Source organism: Eulemur rufifrons, chromosome 4 (assembly GCF_041146395.1).
Source record: "Eulemur rufifrons isolate Redbay chromosome 4, OSU_ERuf_1, whole genome shotgun sequence".
Classification (NCBI taxonomy): Eukaryota; Metazoa; Chordata; class Mammalia; order Primates; family Lemuridae; genus Eulemur; species Eulemur rufifrons.
In genome coordinates, this window is record NC_090986.1 from 53,353,925 (window position 1) to 53,371,923 (window position 17,999).

General features: G+C 37.9%; 1 protein-coding gene across 1 annotated transcript in view; it reads right to left on the reverse strand.

Moving 5' to 3' along the window:
- The window catches only part of TDRD3 (tudor domain containing 3), a 173,171-nt gene extending 157,858 nt beyond the window's left edge, over positions 1–15,313 (reverse strand). The window contains exon 1 of the mRNA XM_069467185.1: positions 15,291–15,313. The gene's annotated coding sequence lies outside the window, so the exon portion shown is untranslated. The remainder of the gene's footprint in view (positions 1–15,290) is intronic.
- Positions 15,314–17,999: the final 2,686 nt, after the last annotated feature.

A 17,999-nucleotide genomic window follows, 5' to 3' on the forward strand; every position in this document is an offset into this window, starting at 1 on the left:
GCTCCTCCTAACTTATTTTAGAAATAGAGAAAGATTTGCATACTTTTTGTGTGTTGGAGCACAGGGGTGATTTCTTGGTTGTGGACTCCCGCTCCGTGAATTCACTTCTTTGGACAGAGTGGTGGATCCCCGTGTGAGCACTTAGCCTAAGCTGGGCTATTAATGCTATCTCGCCTCCCTGCTCCAGTGATTCCATGGGATGGACAAGTGACTCAAGATGAGCCTATGAACACCTGCCCCAGTAGCATGAGGATGAAACTGAGAGGAAGTAAACTTAGGGCTGGGTTTCAGCTCCCTCCACTGTCCTAAGACTACTCTCACAGAGATGACCAATAACTTCATGTTGCCGGAGCAAATAGTCACTTTTCTCCTCTTACTTACCTCTCAGTAGCATTCAAAGCAGTTGACCACGTTGTCCTCTTTGAAACTCTTCTCTTGGCTTCCATGACACCACCCCCTATTGTTTTGCCCCAAATTCACTGGCCATTTCTTCCTGGGCTTCTGACGGGCTCACCTCTTCTCAGCTGCTCTAAATGTTGGAGTACTCTAAGGTTATTTTCTGGACATCCATCTCTTTTCTACCTACAGTCTTGCCCTAGAGGTTTTTGTCTAGGCTTTTAAATGCCATCTATATGATAATGGCACACAGATCTCTGTGTCCCCAGTCCATCCTCTCACCTTTGCCTATTTGACATCCCTCTTCGATGTCTTTGGCCTCTCAAACGTACCATGGTAGAACATAATTTCCAGTTCTCACATTCTACCTACCTACCCTCCATCCTAAACTATCTGCTTTGCTCTCAACTTTTGGCATCTAAGTAAATAGCAGTGCCAACCACCCAGAACCAGTTGGTAGCATCAAAATTATTGGCATTATCACTGATTCTTTTTATTCCCTTGGCCTCCAAATCAACGAACGTCTTGTCCATCTACTTCCAAAACATACTTCAAGTACACTCACTTCTCTCTATGTTCATTGTTACCACCCTAGTCCAAGGCACTATCATCTCTTACCTAGACTACTGCAATACCTTCCCAACTGGTCACCTTGTTTCTGCCCTCATTTGTAATGACTTCTTGCCACAGAATCATCTGGCTTCTTGTCATTCAGATTCAGCTTCAATTTTACCTCCTCACACGAGTCTTCTATGGCCAGTCACTGACAAGTAGTCACCCCATCCAGTTTAAATTTTGGTATAGCTCTTCCCTCTCCCACTCTGTCTTTCTCTCCTTAATTTATACTCTCCCACAATTAGAACATATGCTCCGTGTCTTGTTCACCACTGTGCCCCTAGCACCTAGTAGAGAGCACAGACTAGATAAACATTTATTGAATGACTAATTGAAGTAGTAATTATGCTCCCTGGAGCTTCTTGGAATAATTTTAAATCTTCTGCCAACCAATAAACCTCCATGTAATTTCCCAGTCGTTCTCTACATTTCCATACCAAGTCATCAACATTGCCCCTTTTATAATCTCACTGAGCCGGTCCTCACAATATTTTTTCTGTTGAATCTGTTAATGAGCTTTAATATTTGTTTGCTTAATTTTTTTTATTCCTACCTAGAAGTTACTCTCTTTAATGTTATTTTTCCTTCCCGAAGCTTATATGAGTGAAAATTATATCTATTGTTCTCTTGTATATTTTTATGCAAATTGTTTCCATTTAATCCCTCTGGAACTTGCTTCACTGTCAGATAGGAAGTAAGGATCCAACTATATTCTCTTCCAAATGATGTGTCAGTTGTCCCAACGCCAGTTATTATTGGTCCATCCTTTTGCCAGCAATATGAACTTGAGGCTGTATTTGTGACAATTAAAAGGATGGCCTTGGCCAGGTACAATGGCTCACACCTGTAATCCCAGCACTTTGGGAGGCTGAGGTGGGAGGATTGCTTGAGGCCAGGAGTTTGAGACCAGCCTGGGCAACATAGCAAGAATAAAAATTTAAAAAATTAGCTGGACACAGTAGGGTGCACCTATAGTCCTAGCTACTTGGGGGGCTGGGGCAGGAGGTCATCTGAGCCCAGGAGGTGGAGGTTATAGTGAGCTATGATCACCACACTGCACTCTACCTCTGGTCAACAGAGAAGATCCTGTCTCAAAAAAAAAAAAAAAAAAAGGATGGCCTTATGTTCAGATGGCATGGGTTAAAAACCAAGCTGATGCTCTGATTTACATGCTATCTAATATGATTTTGATGTGCAATTCCTTCATCTGTAAAAATGATAGTAGTAACATCCTCAAAGAGTATGGCAAGAATAAAATGAGATAATTGTGAATTACTCCACACAATTCCTGGCACATGGTGAACTTCATTACTAATCTTGTTAATGTTAGTATTACTATTCATCTATTTATCTAGTATCTGGTAGAGTAACTCCATGATTTTTTTTTTTAAATTTCTTAATCTAGTCTTTCAACTTCAAATGAAATTTTGGTGGGAATTGTATTAAATGTATAGATTAAATTAAAGAATCACAATATTTATAATATGTAGCCTTGCCATTCAGAAGCACAGTATGTGTCTCATTTTTCAAGTCTTTTTTAGAGTCTATATTAAAAAGCTATGCTTTCTTTTTTTCCATTCTTATTAAGCTTATTTGTAGGTAATTTATGCTATTTTGAATGGAATATCTTTTCTCATTATGTTTACTAAATGATTATTTATACTTAGAATTTTATCATTATTTAAAGATTTTTCTATGAATGTTTGCTTATAGCTCTTCTTTCCTAGTGATATATATTTCTCTTTTCTCTGTTTCTTCATTGGTCATATTTTTTTGATGTTTGTCTATCTTAGGTGTTTTAAAGATTTTACATATCGATTCTATTTTTGTTTTTGTCTATTTTGTTGTTGTATTTTAAAATCTTTTTAAATTATAAATTTATTAATAAGTTCCTCCTGCTTTCTTTTTGTTTATGTTTTTTGAGTTTTTCCCCCAACTTGTTAGTTGTGTGCATTATTCATTGAAAATAGAGCTTCGGCTGTATCTCATAGAATTTTTCCCTCTTTGGTATTCTCATTCTTAATTTTTAAATTGTCAGAAATTTTCATTTCTGATAACTCTAAGCTAGAAAATTCAACAGTCCCACCTAAAACAACTAAACAACTCCTTAAAATATTATTGAATAAATTATTGACATCCCACGAATGTTTATTTATGTTCTGTGCTACATCATGGGTTGAGTTTATATATTTAATTCTCTCATCCTTCTGGAATTCAGGTTATTAGGTGTATATTTGTTATTTCTTGCTGTGTAATAAACTACCACAACTCAGTGATTTAATACAACATACAAATATTATCTTAAAGTTGCCATGGATCAGGAGGCCAGGCATGGTTTAGATGGGTCCTCTGCTCAGAGTCTCACAAGGCTGAAATCAGGGTTTACCAGGCTGTTATCTCTTCTGGAGTTTGGAGTTCTCTTCCAAGCTTATGTGGTTGTTCATAGAATTCACTTCCTTGTGATTATTGGACCCTACTCTTGCAGGCGATCAGCCAAGGATCATTCTCAACTCCGAGAGGCCCTACAGTCCTTACTATGTGACCCCCTTAAAACATAGATGTTCACTTCTTCAAGGCCAGCAGGAGAATCTCTCATCTTCCATTAAAGGGCTCACCTGATTAGATTAGGCCCACCCAAGACAATTTCCCTTTTGATTAATTTAAAGTCAGCTCATTAGAAGCCTAATCACATCTGCAAAATCTTTCTACTTTTTCCATAAAATGTAATCTAACCACAGAAGTGACACATATTTGTAGGTCCTGCCCATAATCAAGTGGATGGGATTGTATAGGACATATACAGTAGGAGGCAGGAAGCTTGGGGGTCATCTGGGAATTTTGTTTACCACAAAGTGTGAAGTATCTTTGTAATTTTTTTTTCAGAAAGCACCTAGTTTCTCCAACACCATTTTTTGATTAGTCCTTTTCTCAACAGGTTTCAGAAGCCGCATCTATCATATACTAATTTATAATACATATTTGTCTCTATATCTGAAATTTTGGTTCTTATCTATTCATTTGTCTGTAAGTCTTGTAATATATCAATATCTGGTATGATTAAGGTTCCACATCATTATTCTTTTTTTTAAGAATTTTCATGTTTTCCAATGAAGGGCTGATAACTAGAATCTATAAAGAACTCAAGCAAATCAGCAAGAAAAGATCAAACAACCCCATTAAAATGTGGGCAAAAGACATGAACAGAAACTTTTCTAAAGAAGATAGATGAATGGCCAACAAACATGAAAAAAAGTTCAACATCTCTAATCATCAGGGAAATGCAAATCAAAACCACAATGAGATATCACTTAACTCCAGTGAGAATGGCATTTATCAAAAAGTCCCAAAACAGCAAATGTTGGTGTGGATGCAGAGAGATAGGAACACTTATATGCTGCTGGTGGGACTGCAAACTAGTGCAACCTGTGTGGAAAGGAGATACCTCAAAGATCTAAAAGTAGACCAACCATTTTATCCAGTAATCCCACTACTGGGTATTTACCCAAAGGAAAAAAAGACATTCTATAAAAAAGACACCTGCTCTCGAATGTTTATAGCAGCACAATTCACAATCGCAAAGATACGGAAACAACCCAAGTACCCATCAATATTTTATTAATGAGTAGATTAATAAAATGTGGTATATATATATCATAGAGTACTACTCAGCCATGAAAAATGGTGAACTAGTACCTCTTGTATTAACCTAGAGGGAACTGGAGACTATTATTTTAAGTGAAGTATCACAAGAATGGAAAAACAAACACCACATGTACTCACCATTAAATTGGAACTAATCGATCAACACTTATGTGCACATATGGAAATAACATTAATCAGAAATCAAGCGGGTGGGAGGAGGAGGCGATGGGTAAATTCACACCTAACGGGTACAATATACACTATCTGGGGGACAGACTCACTTATAACTTTGACTCAAATGGTACAAAAGCAATTTATCTAACCAAAACGTTTGTACCCCTGTAATAGTCTGAAATTAAAAAAAAAAAGAATTAGGTATCAGTAGGAAATTGAAACTTAAAAAACAGTTTAACAAGAAAGACCTTGTTAGATAGTTAATTTTTCAGATGGTTGTAATGCCTCACAATAAATAAAACTTAGCCAGAAAAAAAAAGAGAGAGAGAATCTTCATGTTTTATTCTTGCTTTTCTATTTTTCTACGTGAAATTTAGGAGCAGCTTGTATAGGTAAAATAAATCTGTTGTGTTTTCATTGAGATCACATTAAATTAACAAATTAACTTAGAGGAAACTGATTTGAATCCTAATCAAGCACATGATAATGTCTTTCCATTACTTCAAGTGTTCTATATGTGTCCTTACTTTGTGTTTTAGTGTGTTTTTATATAGGCCTTGCAAATTTATGAAAAAAATAGATTTGGAATTTTAGTTTTTTTCCATGCTTCGAACAGCTCCTATTGCATTGGAGTTGCCTATTTTTAAACGTTTTACAAAAATTCCTGTAAAATTGTCTAGGCCTGGTAATTTTTTTAAGAAGATCACTCTTTGACAACTGCTATTTCTTCTTAGAAATTGGTTTGTTTACATTCTCTATCTTTTTATGGTAATTTATTCATTTCATCCAGGTTTTTCAATTTATTTGCATAGAGTTGAGGAAAGTAATCTCAGAATTCTTTGAATGTCCTCCTTCTGAGGTTACTTTCCCACTGTCATTTATTAATTTATGTAGTTATACTTTCCCTATGTGTTTTCCTTTATTAAGCTAGCTAGTTTGTATACTCTTTTTTTCTACCTCAAAGACTAAGATTTTAGATTTATCAGTTCTATTTTTCTATTTCTAAACTCATTAATCTTTTGTCTTTATTAATACTTCTTTTTGTTTTCTTCAGTTTATTTTGTTTTTCTTTTCAAACATGTTGAATTGATAGCTTAACTTATTTACTTTTATTCTCCCTTTTTTAGGCCTATGAGGTTTTTTTTGAGCTGAGTTGTATAGTGTTTTCATTATCATTATTTTTTAATTCTGCAATTTCAGTTTATAGCTCTTTTTGACCCATATCGCAAGTTGCTTTAAATTTTTTTTTTTTTTTTTTTTGAGACAGAGTCTCACTTTGTTGCCCGGGCTAGAGTGAGTGCCATGGAGTCAGCCTAGCTCACAGCAACCTCAAACTCCTGGGCTCAAGCGATCCTACTGCCTCAGCCTCCCGAGTAGCTGGGACTACAGGCACACGCCACCATGCCCGGCTAATTTTTTCTATATATATTTTAGTTGTCCATATAATTTCTTTCTATTTTTAGTAGAGACGGAGTCTCGCTCTTGCTCAGGCTGGTCTCGAACTCCTGACCTTGAGCGATCCACCCGCCTCGGCCTCCCAGAGTGCTAGGATTACAGGCGTGAGCCACCGCGCCCGGCCTAAATTTTTAAATTATCAGATGAAAGGGCTATTTTATTTTCTGATTTATTTCTATTTTTATTTGATTATAATCACAAAGTTGTTTGATTGTGATCAAATATATTGATGAAGATTACTCTGTGCTCTAAAATATAATTAATTAATTTTTATGACTTACTCCATGGCCGTTTGAAAACAAGGTGTATTTTTTATTTTCAGGAATAGAGTTCAACAGGCATCAACTGGATTTCTTTTAATAATGTTGTTTAGATCTTTTAAGACTTTAGTCTTATATACTAGTGTATTTTTGTCCATTTATCCTCATAATTTCTATCATTTCTGCTTTATGAATGTTACTGCTATTTTGATTGGTGCACAGATTTTCATGACTTTTATATCTTCATTGTCAATTGTCCCCTTTATAACCAAGGACACTGGCTATAAAATGAATTTTATTCTGAGTTTCCCTTTATCTGATATTGACAGGAAGAACGATATACTTTAATTTCAATGCTTCTGAAAGTTTTAAATGTGTCTGTCTCCTACATACAGAACAAAGTAAGTTTTTTTTTCTGGTCTCCAATCTGAAAATATTTTTTATAGGTGAGTCAAACTTCTTTACATTTATTGCTGTGATAGATATGTCTGGTCTTAAGTCTGTCATATTGTTCTATATTATGTTATCTAATGACAGTTGTTTTTAAAAGTCTTGTTAATATAATTTGTTTCCTTTGTGTTTATGTAGGGTTTTTTTTTTTCTTTTGGTATTTAGGAAGGCCTATATTTTTATTTTTCTATTTACCTTTATTTCTTTAGATACTATTAGTTACCTAATGAGTATCAGTTCCCTACCAATGATAATATTAGAATGTTTTCTCCTCTTCTTTGTTCCTCTTTGTCCCTTTGTCCCAATTATGAGTCAATAAAATTATACTTTTTAGTGTTTGTTAATTTTATTTTTGCTATCAATACCATCTGAACTAGATAGGGTAATTATTATGCCCATTTTTCAGATGAGGAGGCTTGGAACCAAGCAGATTATAAAACTTTTCCAATTGGTATGAGACAGAGCCTGGTCTCCAAGTCTAGGCTTCATTACCAAGTGTATGAAAACTAATACCTCTCTGCATTTAACACAGTTTCTTTCCTTCAGGTGCTTCTCGCCCACCTTAAAATTGACAGTGAGACATAAATTTTATTGTTGTTATGAAATGACTAGGTAATAGAGTACATTTATTTATTGTTCATTGCCTTCTTAATTTGAATTTTAAATTAGGTAGAATTCAGAATGATCTTAAGGAACTATAATGTCTATTTCCTATTCTGTGGGTAATTAGCTGACTAGTCATTTAACCTCCTGGGTGTCAGTTTCTTTACCTATAAAGTGCCTAGGTTTAAACTCAAATATCTACAACTAATATTCAAAGAGACTATCTCTCACTATCTATTGAACTGATATATAAGGCCATGAGATCTTGAATCTAACACAAGATTGAATCATAAGTTGAGACTCTCATAACCCTACCTTTCTGCAGGAAAGGTAAATACACAGTTTTCTGATGGGACGAGAACATGGGAAAGACAACAGGACATTCTACAGACTTCCTAATGTCAGCCTTTGTTTTCTTCCCTGAACAACTGTTCAGTTTTACCCGGTACCTCAAGATAAGACAAACTAAAATGAATGTCTGAGACAATTCCATGGGACAGAGAGTTGGAAAGGCTCTTCTTTCTTTTTTCCATATTTTGTTGCCATTTTTATATCTCTCCCTGCATTGTCTCTCCTTGTTGTAACGTTGACTACTATTGTACTTCTTTGACTCAGCAAACATACCGATTGTGCCTACCACATGCCTACACAGTATTAAGTACTGGAGTTAGTGCTTGAGAAATAATTCTTATTGCAAGTTATAAAATCTTGATCTATTCTGAGAAATAAAAAACTATGGAAAGTCAATTAATAAATAGGGAGGCTGCTGTACTATAGCTTATGGTTATCTCCAATCTGGAAATGTAATGACAAACATACTTTGTGGTTTGCACAGTTTTTGTTTATTATACATCATTTTCTCCTTCAGCCAGATTTGTGGCTTATAAAAATAACCAAATATTTGCTTACAAATTGTTATAATGAAAATCTGTAGCCTGCTGCAGTAAGATTCATGGTCATGATAACTTTGAAAGCGTTTGTTTGCATTTAGAGTGTGGGGGATAATTTAAATTTAAAATTTTTGCATAAATTATTTATATGTTGAGTCCAAGATGCAGCGCAATTACTACAACATTTTTTAGAAGTGCGGCAGAAGTTTAAAATTTATAAATACCTCTTTACATTTTGGCGGCACTGGGTATAGTTTTCTAGAAAGCTGTATTTTTTGTTGTTTGAATAGCAGTTAGCTGTTTTCACTCTCTCTAACAGATGGAACCAAAGCATTGTGAACATTTTTATTAAAACAGCAAATGAAGCTATGAAAGAAGTGTCACATTGCCAAGTATTCATCTTGCAAATTAAATTCTACAACTTAGCAGGTGGTTTAAGTTCCCTTTAGAAATTTTAAATCAGCTTATTTCATTTCTCTGTGGTTTAGCAGAGACACAGGTTCACTGCTGCATTCACTTACACAGAATCTGTTTGCATGTTTCTCAGAATTGACAGTTGGGAAAATATTTGCTAACTCTCACTCAAAATGGCTCATAATTGCCACATTCAGATGGTTGAGTCTTCAATTTCCCTCACTATTAAAGTCTACCATTTGTCTCTGGAGTCTGTTTGTAAGGCCCCGGTGAATCCAAAAATTTGAAGCCCCACATTCAGTATGTTTTTTGACCATTTTGATACACATGATCATTCCGTGTACTGGTGCTATCCTACCCAATTTAGAAACCCCCAATATTAGATGGTAATATTCAGTTAGGCTGCTTCCAGTTTGGAGAATGCCAGCAACGTGATTGGCACTGCCAGGTCGCCACAGAACCGTACTGATGAGCTAAGGCAAATCACATACATTAAACAGATATGTTAGTGGTCATTTCGGAGGTAACGAAGATGAAATAAAATTACCTTCACTGCTTCCAATGTCACTGCCATAAGATTAATTTCACACAAACATCGTTTTCCCACTCCATAAGTTTTCATATTTTTCCACTCCCTACAGAATAAAACTCAGACTCATTCTTCACAGACTTCTTCAATTTAGCCCCCAAACTGTTTTGATGTCTACTTCTCAACAAAGCTTCTTGTTACAGGTCTATTTATTCATTGTCTCCCAAGCAGGTTGCTGCTTCTCTGCCAACCCCTCTGCTCCCCTGTACCAATGCATCTTCCTTTTCCTCTGTGATTATCCAACCTCTGCTTGTCCCTGAAGGCACAACTGCGGTCATGACACAGTGAAGCCCTCCTTAACTACGCTAACTCATCCTCATTTCTTCTTGTTTAGGCCTCTCTAGCACCACTTGTTACATGGTAGCTTGTATTATTTTTTAATTTCCATGATATAATCTGTATCTCCAATTAAAGTGTAAGATCCTGCAGGTAGAGATGCCATTTGTACACTGAATTACTAGCACCCCAGAACCCAGGACATAGTAGTCAGTCACGTCTGTTGATGTTGGTAAGGTAACCAAGACTTCCCCAGGCTACATCGAGAAATATAAAACACAATGAGAGGTAGCTTAAAGCCCTTGGAGTTTAAAACTATAGCTAAAGTTTTGCTTGTCCAGTGTACTTTCTCATTTCCCTTCTTCTGGTGTTTTGGTGGATTCTACCCCCCTCTATGTGGAGTCATTAATTGCAGTTCTGTATCCGTAGGACAGGCCGGTAAACAAACTTTGGATATTAGTAAGTTCAAATAAAAGCTTAATTCTCACTCATACTGTCTGTCCCAGTGCACTTTGCTCGGAACTCTTCTCCATGTGACCATCACTCTGGAACTCAGACTAGGATTCCAGCCTCTTTGAGTGGCATTGCCAATGAAGGGGCAGAGGAATAAAGTGTGGCAGAGCATTCACTGGCTCTTCAAACTTGCACGTAGAAGAAACACACATGTACTGGCAGAAAGCTAGACATATAGATCAATAAAATAGAATTGAGAGTCCAGAATTAAACCTTTACATTTATGGCCAATTGACTTTTGAAAAGGTTGCCTGGACAGTTCAATGGCAAAAGAATAGTCTTTCTAACAAATGGTGTTGTAATAACTAGATATCCACATAAAAAAGAATGAAGTTGAGCCTCATACCATATACAAAAATTAATTCAAAATAGATTATAGACCTAAATGTAAAATGTAAGTGCAGAATATAAATGTAAAGCTAGACTTAAGGGCCGGGTGTGGTGGCTCACGCCTGTAATCCTAGCACTCTGGGAGGCCGAGGTGGGTGGATCGCTCGAGGTCAGGAGTTCGAGACCAGCCTGAGCAAGAGCGAGACCCCGTCTCTACTAAAAATAGAAAGAAATTATCTGACCAACTAAAATATATATATAGAAAAAATTAGCTGGGCATGGTGGCACATGCCTGTAGTCCCAGCTACTCGGGAGGCTGAGGCAGAAGGATTGCTTGAGCCCAGGAGTTTGAGGTTGCTGTGAGCTAGGCTGACGCCACGGCAGTCACTCTAGCCCTGGCAAAAAAGCAAGACTCTGTCTCAAAAAAAAAAAAAGTAAATACATAAAGCTAGACTTAAAAACTAAAATTATAAAACTCTTAATATAGTAATAAATCTTTGTGACCTCAGATTTCTGATATATGACACAAGCAATAAGAGAAAAAAATAGATAAATCGGGCTTTGTCAAAATTAAACTTTGAGCTTCGAAGGACCCTATCAAGAAAGTAAGAAGACAACCCAAGAAATGAGAGAAAATATTTGCAAATCATATATCTGACAAAGGACTTGTATCCAGAATATACAAAAAAAAAAAAACTCTTATAATTCAACAATAAAAAAGCAACCCAATTAAAAAATGGGCAAAGGATTTGAATATACATTTCTCCAAAGAAGATATATAAATGGCCAATAAGGAGGTGAAAAGATGCTCAACATCACTAGTCATTAGGAAAATGCAAACCAAAATCACAATGAGATACCAGAAAGGATAGTTAAATTTTATAAACAGAAAATAAATAGCATTGATGAAGAAACTGGAAACTTAAACATTGCTGGTAAGAATGTAAAATGATGTAAGTGCTTTGGAAAACAGTTCAGCAGTTTCTTGAAAGACAGAGAGTTGCCATATGACCCAGCAAGCCCACTGCTACCTGTATAACCAAGAGAAACGAAAACACACATCCACAAAAAAACTTCTACACAAATGTTCACAGCAGCATTAATCCTAACAGCCCCAAGTAGAAACAACCCACATGTCCATGAATTGATGAATGGATGAGCACAATGTGGTATATCCACACAATGGAATATTATCCAACCATAGAAAGGAAGGAAGTACTGATACATGCTACAACATGAATGCACGTTGAAAACATTATGTTAAGTGAAAGGAGCCAGTCACAAAAAGGCCAGATATTATATGAAATGTCCGGAATAGGCAAATCCATAGACACAGAAAATAGATTATTAATGGCTAATGAGAGAAGAGGAGGGGGAAATGAGGAATGGCTGCTAATGGATATGGAGTTTCTTTTTGGGGTGGTAAAAATGTTCTGGAGTCAGTGGTGATAGTTGCACAACTCTATCAATATACTAAAAACTACTGAATTGTTTAATTTAAGAGGGTGGATTTTATGGTATATAAATTATAGCTCAATAACGTCATTTTATTTAAAGTAACACCTATCACTCTTGGTCAGTTTCATTGGCCAAAGAAAGTCACATGGCCACTAGTTACTCCAATGGTACAAGGATGTACAAGCCCAGGAAAGGAAGTGGAAACACTTGTTGAATAGTGCTAATCACTGCTAGGATAGGGGGCCTCAGTCTTTAGCCACGTAGGTGGGGATGAGTCTCAGGGTAAGCCAATCGCAATGCCACAGCCTCCTGGATAGAATGATTGCTCCAGTAGTGGACCAATATAACATAAGCAGGCCAACCAGCCTTTTTATGGGATTAAAATATACTACAGGCAAAAAAAGTTTGTGATTGCTAAACAGGAGGATGGGAGTCTGGGCCTGTCAGGAGCCCTCTTCCCAGCCTTATGGAGAGAACCTGTATCCAGCTGTGACTGTTCAATCTCAAGATTTGCAAGCTTCAGAAGAATTCTGCTTAATAAGTCATTAGCAGCAAAATGGAATTCTATTCTTACAACTCTTTGCCCAGCAGATGTCTCACATATTTCCTGAGACATCCTGACAGTATTTCTTCTTTGCCACCTTCTGGAGTCTCTTCTTTTCTCTACACTTGTTCCTAAATGCCTAAATAGGAGGATTCCTCTTCTCTTCCTCTCAATGTTTTCCCTTATCTGTAGCCTCAGGCTTCATCTCCAGCGTTGCCCCCAGGTGAGAGTTTTAGTGGGGCTTATTCTTCCTGTGTTTTACTGGCCTGTGCTAAACAGCTTCTAAGGTGGCTCTCAGCGATTCCCACCTGTTCACACATACGCCCCCTTGAGAGTTGACTGGACCTATTTGCTACTAGCAAACAGAACGGCAAAGTGATGGGATGTCACTTGCATGATCAGGTTACCAAAAGGCTCTGATTTCCGAGCCTTCTGTGTTTGCCCTGGGATGGACACCAGAGACCACGTTGTGAGCTGCCCTATGGAGAGGCTCATGTTGCAAAAAAACGGAGGGAGGCCTCTGGCCAACAATCTGCAAGAGAACTAAACCTGTCAACAACCACGTGAGTGAACATGGAAGCAGATACTCCCTCAGATGAGCCTTGAGATGTCTGCAGCCCAGCTAACGCTTTGATTGCAGCCTGTGAGAGACCCTAAAGTAGAGCACCCAGTTAGCCATGCCCAGACTCCAGACACACACAAACTGTGAGATAATAAATACTGTTGTTTTAAGTCTGTAAGTTTTGGGTTCGTTTGTTTTACACCAATGATAACCAATACAGTACGCCTCCCTCAAAATCTTGGTAAATCTCTCTTTAGATCTGGGTTGGGAGTCATTATGTATAACTTTGTTCTAAGGTGCTCTTAAAATGATCCATCTTTACCCTTCATTCAAGGCTCTGAACCAAGCAGATTCACCTCGCTTCTCTTCCTGTCATTGAGCTGCTTTCTCATCCCAGTCTGCTGCCTGGGAGTTACAATGTGGCTCATGCCCTCTCTTGTCTTAATCCCAGAGTTTCAGCCCAGTGTGCCCAATAGTGTCCTCTCCCAAGACTACAATGCTGCCTTCACGCTAATTGAACCTCATTCCTCCTGGACACTCTCCAACACGTTTCAATTTGCAGTGAGCATGTAGTTAATCACTCATTTTAATAAGTTCTGGGACTGGAAGAGAATCAGGATAGAGTAAGTAAACTGCAGAAAAAGCTTAAGTGGGCTTTTTATATGAGCAAGTGATGGTTCTGCAATAAGCATCCAACCAATCATCCAATGACCCATCAGTCTCTACAGAGTGATGCCCCCCATGATCCTCCCTCACTTCCCAGGGTCCAACCATACTGCACTCCTTGGCATTTTCTAGACTTACTGGGATCTTTCATGCCTGATATCTTTGGCATATGGTTCCCTTGGTTAAGAATATCCATTTCTAGTTTTCTTTATGTTTCAAAACTTTATGCACACAGCACTCTTGACCTCTCTGAAGAGGTCAGGCCTCCTCTCACCCTGTCCCTTCATAAACTCTCCCCAAAGGTAGTGGAATATTTATTAAAGTTGGTCATTTATAAGGCATCTTATTGATTGCCATGAGAAGAAAGGAGTTGTCCCTGGGCTGAGAAAAGAGATCAAATGGTAAACCCATGGGCAGGCAATCCTTGCAGTTCCCTCATCTGCTGCTGAGGAGGAGCCGTGGGCTTGGGGACGGCCCCTGCAGCCTCAGCCTGACAGGGTCCAAGGTGGGTGGTCTGCTCTTGGGTGAGAGTCAGGGTGAAGGACAAAACAGAAGGAGGCAAAGAAGGACTTTGGGGTTACTTTTGTTCCAGAAAACTTGGCTGCATAATCCCTATGGTCTGTCCTAACTCTCTCATTTCACTGATTTAGGACCAGAGCTGAACATTAGTTTTTGTGCCTACCTTTCCTTAAAAAGGATTTGAACACCAGGACTCCCTGTTCCAGATATCAGTCTCTTTCTCTACAAAGGAGGGCTGACATCCTACTTGATGTGACTTTCTTCCTCTGAGAGGTTGTCCCTAGCTCCCAGGCTGAGCTGGATATCCTCCTCTGAGTTTCCATAAGATGTGGTGCTTGCATCTGATATAACACATCAGGCTTTAATTTTTCTTTAACTGTCATGTTTCTCTACCAGACAGGTAGCTTCTTTAGCTACAGTGATGATATCACTCATCTTTGTGTCCTCAGTACCTAGAATAGTTCTTGAACCATAGCATTTTCTCAACATTTCTTTAATAGACGAATCAATGTTTATAATACCCTCCTTTTTATCTCATCTTTGTCATATAATGGCACTTGATCATACATTGTCTCGACTTGTTCTGTCATAGGTTATTCACAAGTCTCCCCCTTCAGAAATCACACTCTGTCCATGTTGACGTCAATTCCTGTCCCTGTCTTAGCTCCTTGCCAGATAGACTGATGTCCCCCTGCAACTGCTGTCTACCCTGCCCTGCCTCAAAATTAAGTGAGAAGATAGTGAATCTGCATATCAACTTTCTCAACCAAGGAACCCATAGGATGTGAAATATTCAAGAGAATCCTATAAATCAGGGGTCCCCAACCTATGGTGAGTTGTATAATTATTTCATTATATATTACAATGTAATAATAATAGAAATAAAGTACACAATAAATGTAATGCACTTGAATCATCCTGAAACAATCCCCACCCCCTGGTCCATGGAAAAATTGTCTTCCATGAAAACGGTCCCTGGTGCCAAAAAGGTTGGGGACCACTGCTATAAATAATTCTACTGGGGGCCACACTGCCTAGCTGGCTTCTTCCATCTGGGTGTTTAAGATTCCTCTCCCCTGGCCAACACCTCCCACACACAGACTCCCAACTCCCAACACCACTCACACACACAACTTTAGCCACGTGGTCAGAGCCCTGGCTCCCCATGGGAGCTCAGCCAGTGTCTCTTGCAAGCAGCTGGGATCTCATCACCTCATTCCCGCCTGCCCTCCTCCCAGGGGATTGAGCCCAGTTCTGTCCTCCCTTGATCTGGTAACACCAGTGCTATGAAAGACCTGGCCAGTGCCTAAAATCCAGTGGGCAGTTATCGGATCACTCCTCTCGTGTAACCTAGCGGTCACGCGGGGCTCCCTTCCCACCCCAGCCTGTGCCCATCTGTATCCTTCCCTGCAATGTCCCACAGCTCCCTGGAAGGGCTCTTCCTTTCACTGCATATGTACTGAACATCCATCTGCACCTTTACACTGGTTTCTATAAGAAATCCAACCACATTTTGTACGTTGTAATTTTCTGTGGATTTTTATTCACATTGGGAAGCAGAGGGAGGATGGGTGGGGGGTTCCAACACAGCCTTCTACTTTCTTTCTGGCTCTATCAACCTCTCCCACTCCTTGGTGTCCCTCTGGGCGACCCATTCCACTAAACACAGTCCCAGGGACATGTGTCTGACCTTTGCACTGGCAACACCACCTCTGCTAGGCAGTTTTGGGTTTAAGTCTTCTCCTTCTTATTATCTTCTTTTATAATAGATGCAATTTCTAGTATGATCTGGCACTGTGATAACAGTTTTCTTCTCTGTCAATCCCTCTACTTCACCTATTCAACCCAACAACAAAGCACCTCTTTTGTTTCCAAACCTGTTCTAGAATTGGGCTACATCTGCCAAGCTTTGGATGTATTGGCCTGTTCCCAAGTTCTGTCTCCCTTCTCCCAGCTGATCTTGCATTATTTACCACTGAACCCCTTCTTTGGGAAAACCCTAACAATCGACTGGGACAGCAAAGCTTTTTTTGTTCCATAGATGTGTGTACTGAGCCTGAGGCAGTGTTTTCTCTTGAATCTGCAGGCAGGGAAGCAGATTAATCAAAAAGATCTTAAGCAGGCACTGTTTGTTTTGCATGAACAAACAGCAATTGCTCTTTGTTTAAATTTAATAGTTAAAAATGAACAGTTCTGGTGATAATTACCACATATTTATATTGGCATTTTACCTTTTAAGTTCCAGAAGAACAGCAGTTTAACTCAATTGAATCATATTTATCAAGCCAAAGGTTAAGTACTACTGCCTTTTAAAATTAGAGAAGGCAGTGAGTTACTAAGAAAATGCCCCAAATTAATAGTCATGTATAATACACAAGTCTTTTTGTTGGGGCGGGGGTGAAGAGAGAAATAAGAGGAACAGTAGATCAAAGGAAACAAGCATAACATTAGTCTGCTAAGATCAAGGAAGGTACACAGAAAGTCATCATTGCTGCTCACATTTGCACATGCTGGCTTGGGTCATTGAACCAAGGAAACATGTTTGTCATAGCAGACACTGCAGCACAAACCAAACACTATATATAAACCACACCTCAAAACTAATCCTGCTGACACACCATGTACTACGCTATAAGTGAGAATGTCAACAGTGGCATTCTCAACAGGAATATTGTTAATGATAATCTCATGGCTTATGAAATATATTGCTGGTTTAAAGATCATGCTTAATTTTAATCCTGCTTCTAACCAACACAAAGAGCAAATTTTCCTTTCTCTTTATGACAATCTATTTGCACCTCTCTTTAAGTAATGTGTCTTGCCAGTGCATAGTATGCAGGTATTTTAATTAAAACTCATTTGTGTGGGAGCTTCCTACCTGTTCATAGTAAATAATTCCAGATAGAAATATTTGAAAAGAGACAAAGTTATGAATTAGAAACAATTACCAATTTGGAATTGGAAATAGAGTAGGTAACTTGTGCCTATAAAAATGTGTCTACAGTTATTTTTACTTTAGTAAATTAAGGCAATTTAAATTACAGAATTATAGAACTAGAAGGACTTCACAGGTTCCCAACCTCTCTGCACTTTGCTAGAGAAGGTAACATGAGGTTAATTATGTCCCTGCGACCACACAACTGGGGCCAGGGATGGAACTAATACAAAAAGCTCTTGATTTCTAAATTAACATTCCTTCTACAACCTCAGTGTTCCAGTAGTAAATAAAATTAATTTGAAGTATTAAGCTTCATTGTATTTTAATAAATCAATTTTCTAAATGAAATTAAGATATCAATATTTCAACCAGTCAAACCACTGACTTTGTGTGAATATATTTTCATGTTTATAGTGTTTTGCATATTTAATATTCAAGATGTTCTTTCCATAGACCTAATTTTCAATTCCTACAATTACTCAAGGTTGAGGGAAGGATAAAACATAGACCTTCAATATTTGCATCTTTTATGCCAAATGAGAGTTCAAAAAATTAGTTTCAGTGAGGTTTTAGTATTAAAATATGACTTGAATTGTAGAATACATTAATAAGAAATATATATTCATTTTCAGATAAGTAAAATGCTTAATCCATTATTCCTAAGCTGATTTTTTTGTTGTCTTATAAGATTAGGTTGCTGATTCC